General features: G+C 43.0%; 1 non-coding gene across 1 annotated transcript; it reads left to right on the plus strand.

Moving 5' to 3' along the window:
* Nucleotides 1-2881: 2881 nt before the first annotated feature.
* Trnas-aga (transfer RNA serine (anticodon AGA)) lies at nt 2882-2956 on the plus strand. Its single transcript has one exon. It is a non-coding gene; the product is annotated as a tRNA-Ser (tRNA).
* The last annotated feature ends 3855 nt before the right edge of the window (nt 2957-6811 follow it).

Here is a 6811-nt window from a genome sequence, read left to right on the forward strand (position 1 = left end):
GTGTGTACGCCCCGACAGCTTTATCCCCGCCCTAAATCACCCGGCAAACGATCGCTTCCTGCATCGGGCGTCGCGGTGAATAGTTCCCCGGCCGAGCTGCGGACATTCAGACCAGTTAGAGAGCGATCACTCTTGCGTGAACGGTGTGTAACACGGCGTTCCCTTTACGGGTGGTTTTCGGGCTCCACAATAGCAGGAGGAGGACTTCACGTCGCGGCGATAAATTCGCGTGAAATGTGGGAAGCTTTTCACACAGTCTTTCATCGACATATTTTGTACGCCACAGAACGCTGGACAAAGCCGTAGCTACTGAGATGAATCTGGCACGGTTATTCGAATGCGCCGTGCTTGTCAACACTTTTTACTGCACCTGCGATTGCACGAACTGTACAAACTGATTGAGATAGAAGTGAAGCTTTTCTAACGATTGCTCTTCCGATGAGATAAGAAAAAAATACATTACACCGCTATCTCCAACTTATTATGTCAGAAACGGTTTCGCGAGCCGTCCCTTTACACACAGTAGCGTCCAATGGTTTTAAATAAACACTATTTTGTTACAATAAAAAAACTAGAGAGCATTTGGTTAAAGGTAACTACAGAGAAACGAAAATTTAACTGACTCGAAACAAAAGGTTATTCGCATAGCGAAGAAACTTCTTGAGTAGCTTTAGAGCTCAGTATGGTGCTGTATATAGGCACGTCGTCTATAATAAAGAACAAATGTACACCTCGGTCATCATTCTATGACTGTCTGTAACGAACGAACTTCATTGTTCATCTTTTATTAAATTTCGTAGATTCCATTGATTTGATTAACTTTTCCTACATTCGTTGAAAACGAATGACGTCTCCATATGTATGGCTAGGCAAACAAATGATAACTTTTATTTTTGGCTCCAGCCAATATAAAAATTATCAATTGTCAATCTGGACAGACATATGGAGAGTGTACTGGTGCAAAGGTTTTTAACTCCCGCTAACAGTCACAAAATTTGTCAGCTAATGCATCATTTATTTGTTGTGCGACATGTTTCGAGGGAATACCTCACCATCAGGCTGTATGGCGTTACAAAAACAACTTCGCAATAAAATCGTACAGATTTTAAACAATCTTTTCATAAATGCTGTGGTTAGCCTGAGGAAGAAGAGAGAACCTAGTAAGAGGCGATGTCACTTTGTAAGCTGGACTGATGTTTGGGTAAAAATACTTTTTAACAGTGACTCACTTTGTTCTTATGCCATGGCATTCTCGTTGTCCTGGGCTGAGGTGTTTCAGTTTCTGTGGCTCTCTTGACCACTGTTCACAAATTTTCACAGACGTATCAGTAACTTGGAAACATGATCACAAAAACAAATCTGCAGTGCAGTGGACAAGATGGCGGTCAAAATACAGCTGGTTTCGATTTGACTATCGATCTGTCGATGTATATGGTGTCAGATGTTTGACAGTGTCTTCTGCACGTCTTGTTATCGTATTACAGATGTGGGTTGACGAAATACATTACAAATTGAGCACCAGTTACAACATTATTGTACGAATGACGATATAAGAACTATTTATTTTACATACTTCTAAGCTGGGGTCGAAAGACTGTGATGTTATGCATCTTTTATTCTGAAAGTACTGTAGTGAAACTGGAAAAGGAATGTGAATTTTTGAAGTGTGTCACTTCATTCAGGATCTTGGTATTCCCCATGTGGCCATGGATGAATATTTCCATTTCTTCCAAGATGTCCATTTTCCAGCTCTTTTATAACTTATGTAGTACTATGAGATCGTTGTCTATTGTAACACTGTGTCCTGTTTCATTGATATGTTTCGCTATAGCTGATTTATTCGGTTTACCAAGTCTGAAACAGTCAGTGTGTTCTTTAAATGGCTTCAAAAAGAGTGCTGGTGAGTGGCTCGCTCTTTGGAGTCATGGACAACAACCTGACGCATAAAAAAAAGACTGAAATTTGTGTTAAAACGTACAAACTGGTGATGAGTGAAAGCATGAGTATTGCGTAATAGTGCCGATGGTTTGTAGAATGCTAGAGTGAGGGCGAATCGTGGGTGACATAAACGCATCCGTCTCCATCTGCGACGCCGCGAGGACGAATTCAGTAAGATAAGAATTATGCTCACGAACAAACGATCAATAGCGTCGAGCGGCATAATGTGAAAGTGATTCAGATTCGTGTGTAAAGGCAGTGTGTTGATAGGGTTGCCTGAGAAGGGACTAATTGACGATATAATCCAAGTTTCATTATAGCTGTGTCACGGTAGTTGGCAGTACAGCACCCAGTCATTACGTCAGTATCGGTCTGTATGCTAAACGAACGTTTCAGCGTGGTTGCACTCACGGTGTTACGAAGGAAGGAGGCTGTCTTGTCCTGGACGTAACAGGCGGGGGGGGGGGGGGGGGGGGGGGGGGGGGGAAGCCACGCGGTCGTAAAACGCAGTCTCTCTTCCCACGTGGCATTGCCCTGGTCCGTTTCCACACACTTACTCAAGATCGCGAGGCTGCTTGGAAAACGCAACCTCAAAACCGTCTTCCGACCACCGCCGAAAATGAAAAATGTTTTTGGCTCTGCGAAGGACCTATAGTAGCCTAACACGTCAGGGACGTATTGGGTGCAGCGGAGCGTACGCTGATACGAAACTTCCTGGCAGATTAAAACTGTGTGCCGGGCCGAGACTCGAACTCGGGACCTTTACCTTTGCCTTTCTCATTCTGGAAACATCCGCCAGGCTGTGGCTAAGCCATGTCTCCGCAATATCCTTTCTTTCAGGAGTGTTAGTTCTGCAAGGTTCGCAGGAGAGCTTCTGTGAAGTTTTGAAGGTAGGAGACGAGATACTGACAGAAGTAAAGCTGTGAGGACCGGGCGTGAGTCGTGCTTGGGTAGCTCAGTTGGTAGAGCACTTGCCCGAGAAAGGCAAAGGTCCCGAGTTCGAGTCTCGGTCCGGCACACAGTTTTAATCTGCCAGGAAGTTACGCACTGGGTGGTCAGAAATAGTCTGGAAACCTTGTAATAGTATTACAGGTTAGGCTGTGCTGCGAAATACCTGTTAAGAAAAAAATTGTATACGTTGCACTGTTTTTGGGTTAATTAGCATTGAAGTTGGAAGCGGCCCGCCAGAGACTGTGTCGCCAAACGTGTTCTTCGTATGGTTTCCTAAAACCGAACAAGAGAGCGATACAAAAATTGTACTTGAGTCGGTTGTAAGGATCGAACCCGAACCAAAGGCTGAGCTGTCTGTTGCGGTAACTTCTTTTGTATCACGCCTGGAAGGCGGCGCGTGGGTGTGCTCCTGCAAACTGAAGGGTAGGCCGAATGTAGGAAGCGAATAGGATCAGGGAAAGGTGAAGTACTTCGGTACTGCTGGTAGATTTTACAAGTTTACTATAGTCAGAATTAGGATTACATTAGGCTTACTTAACTTTGGCTGAGATGAGCAGGTAGGTGCGAAGTCGTGCAGGTATCAACGCTAACAGCTACTAGAATTACAAAGGCAAATCTGTAGTGGCTCGCCCACTATGAAACAGAAACAGTGTTGCTTGGTCGTCTACTCGGAATCAAATGGGCTGAATCTGGAGCAGCGCTCGTAGAGCTGCACAGCGCTGGCTAGAGGGCGCTGTCGTGTCTGTCGTAGTGCCAACCTAAGAACTTGCACCTACGCCGTGGCATCGTAGCTATCGATACCACAACTTCCTCCCTATGATTTCTCAAACTGGGGAACAATAAAGAATGGGGTGCCACAAGGTTCGTCCTTGGGTCCTCTGCTGTTCTTAATATATATTAATGACTTCCCATTCTATATTCACGAAGATGCAAAGCTGGTACTTTTTGCCGATGATACAAGTATAGCTATCACACCCGACAGACAAGAATTAACTGGTGAAGTTGTAAACGATGTTTTTCATAAAATCATTAAGTGGTTCTCTGCAAATGGGCTCTCATTAAACTTTGACAAAACACAGTATATACAGTTCCACACAGTAAATGGAATGACCCCATTAATAAATATAGACTCCGATCAGAAATCGGTAGCTGAGGTAGAATATTCAAAATATCTAGCTGTATGCGTTGATGAGGGGTTGAACTGGAAAAAACACACTGAGGATCTGCTGAAACGTTTGAGTTCAGCTACTTATGCTATTAGGGTCATTGCAAATTTTGGCGATATACATCTCACTAAATTAGCTTACCACGCCTATTTTCATTCTCTGCTTTCGTATGGCATTATATTCTGGGGTAACACATCATTGAGTAAAAGAGTGTTCATTGCACAAAAGCGTGTAATCAGAATAATTGCTGGAGCTCATCCAAGATCATCCTGCAGACACTTATTTAAAGAGCTAGAAATCTTCACTGTAGCCTCGCAATATATATATTCACTTATGAAATTTGTTATTAACAATCCGAACGAATTCAAAAGTAATAGCAATGTACATGGCTACAACACTAGAAGAAAGGATGATCTTCACTAGTCAAGGTTAAATCTAACTTTGGCTCAGAAGGGGATAAATTATGCTGCCACAAAAGTTTTTGGTCACTTACCTGATAGCATCAAAAGTCTGACAGATAGCCATATAGCATTTAAAAGGAAATTAAAAGAATTTCTTAATGGCAACTCCTTCTCCTCATTAGATGAATTTTTGGATATAGTAAGTGCGTAATTCCCCAACCTCCAAAATAATAATAATAATGATAATGATATTGAGTGTCATGTAATATTTTGTCTAATGTAATATCTTGTATGGACACCTTTTATTAACCTGACACGTACCACATCATTACGAAGTGTCGTATTCATGATCTATTGGAACAAGTACTAATCTAATCTAATCTAATCTAATGAACGTAACTGACACTAATTGTAGCTGGCGGGCCGCTTGAATTTGCGCGCGACGTCTCGAAGGCTAAGTTCAACGCTAATTAACTCGGAAACAGCTCAACGTATAGAATTTTTTTTTCTTAACTATTGTTTCTTCGAAGGTAGCAAGAGCCAATAAGTACAAGCATTATCGCACAATCAGCTTTCATACATCCAAGTTGCTGACAAGACAAATGTACAGAAGAAAGCAAAAGAAACTTGAGGACCTCTTTGATGACGATCAGTTTGGCTTTAGGAAAGTTAAAGGCACCAGAGAGGCAGTTCTGACGTCGCGGTTGATAATACACGCAAGACTCAAGAAAAATCAAGAGACGTTCATGGGGTATGTCGACCTGGAAAGGACGTTCGACAATGTAGAATGGTGCGAGATGTTCGAAATTCTGAGAACAATAGTGGTAAGTTATAGCGAAAGACGAGTAATATACAGTATGTACAAGAACCGAGAGGGAACAATAAGAGTGGGAGATCACGAACGAAGTGCTCCGATTGAAAAGGATGTGAGACAGGGACCTAGTCTTTCGCTCCTGCTGTTCAATCTATACATCGAAGTAGCCATGCCGGAAATACGAGAAAGGTTGAAGAGTCGGACTAATATTCAAGCTGAATAAGATTCACTGGTGACATTGCTATCCTCCAGCAAAGTGAAAACGAACTGCAGTATGCAGTGAATGGAATGAATTGTCCAGTGAGTACAGAATATGGATTGAGAGTAAATCGAAGAAAGACGAAAGTAATAAGAAGTAGCAGATATGAGAACAGCGAGAAACTTGAGATCGGAATTGCTGATAACGAAGTCAAGGAATTCTGCAACCTAGAGAGTAAAATAACGCATGATTGACGCAGCAAGTAGTACATAAAAAAGTAGACTGGCACTGGCAGAAAGGGCGTTCCTGGCCAAGAGAAGTCTGTTAGTGTCGAACACAGACCTTAATTCGGGGAAGAAATTTCTGAGAATGTACGTTTGGAGCACAGCATTAATGGTAGTAAAACACGGGCTGTGGTAAAACTGGAACGGAAGAGAATACAAGCATTTGAGGTGTGGTCCTACAGAAGTATGCTGAAAAATTAGGTGGACTAATAAGGTAAGGAATGAGGAGATTCTCCGCAGAATCATCGAGGAAAGGAATGTATAGGAAACACTGACAAGAAGAAGGGGCAAGATGCGAAGATATCTGCTACAATATCAGGGAAGAACTTCCATGGTACTACAGGCATCTGTAGAGGGCAGAAACTGTAGAGAAAGACAGATATTGGAATATATCCAGCAAATAACTGAGGACGTACGTTATAAGTGGTACTCTGAGATGGAAAGATTGGCACAGGGGAGGAATACGTGGCGGGTCACATCAAACCAGTCAGAAGACTGATGACCTAATAAAAAAATCTCAGCACGACCTACCCTGCAACAGCCTTGAAGGCTCTTCAGACTGTTTCTGAGCACCTTGAGTATAGCATCCTATGTCAGCGTGGCCTCCAATGTCTCGGTCAGATGCAGCGCTGTATTTCGAAACGCTGCGAAAACACATTAGGTATTTACGCTTGAGACACAAAGGGAAATCAGGAGTGTCGAAGCATAACCTAAATGAGAAATACACGTCCGACTTTAATAGAACCAGCTTGCAGTGCCGAGCAAGCAGCTGTCCCCAAAGCATTATAAGAGTATCCGCAGAAAAGAGGATCCACGTAAATCTTGTCAATAGGGACGAAGGCTATGGTGTTACGCGTGGAATGCCGTATTAGCAGCAGTACGCTGAGAGTTCGCCCAGCAGTAGAGAGCACGCGAGACGGATTAACAATGACCACACAAAGATTCGATTCGAGTGCAGCTTCGGGCCTGCATCCATCTCGTCACTTCACACCTCCACCCATCCCTCCCCCGAAAACCGTGATTTGTACAACACTCGTCTAAACGTCGCAGTTTCTAAA

The sequence above is a fragment of the Schistocerca serialis genome, chromosome 4 (genome assembly GCF_023864345.2).
Source record: "Schistocerca serialis cubense isolate TAMUIC-IGC-003099 chromosome 4, iqSchSeri2.2, whole genome shotgun sequence".
In the NCBI taxonomy this organism is placed as follows: Eukaryota; Metazoa; Arthropoda; class Insecta; order Orthoptera; family Acrididae; genus Schistocerca; species Schistocerca serialis.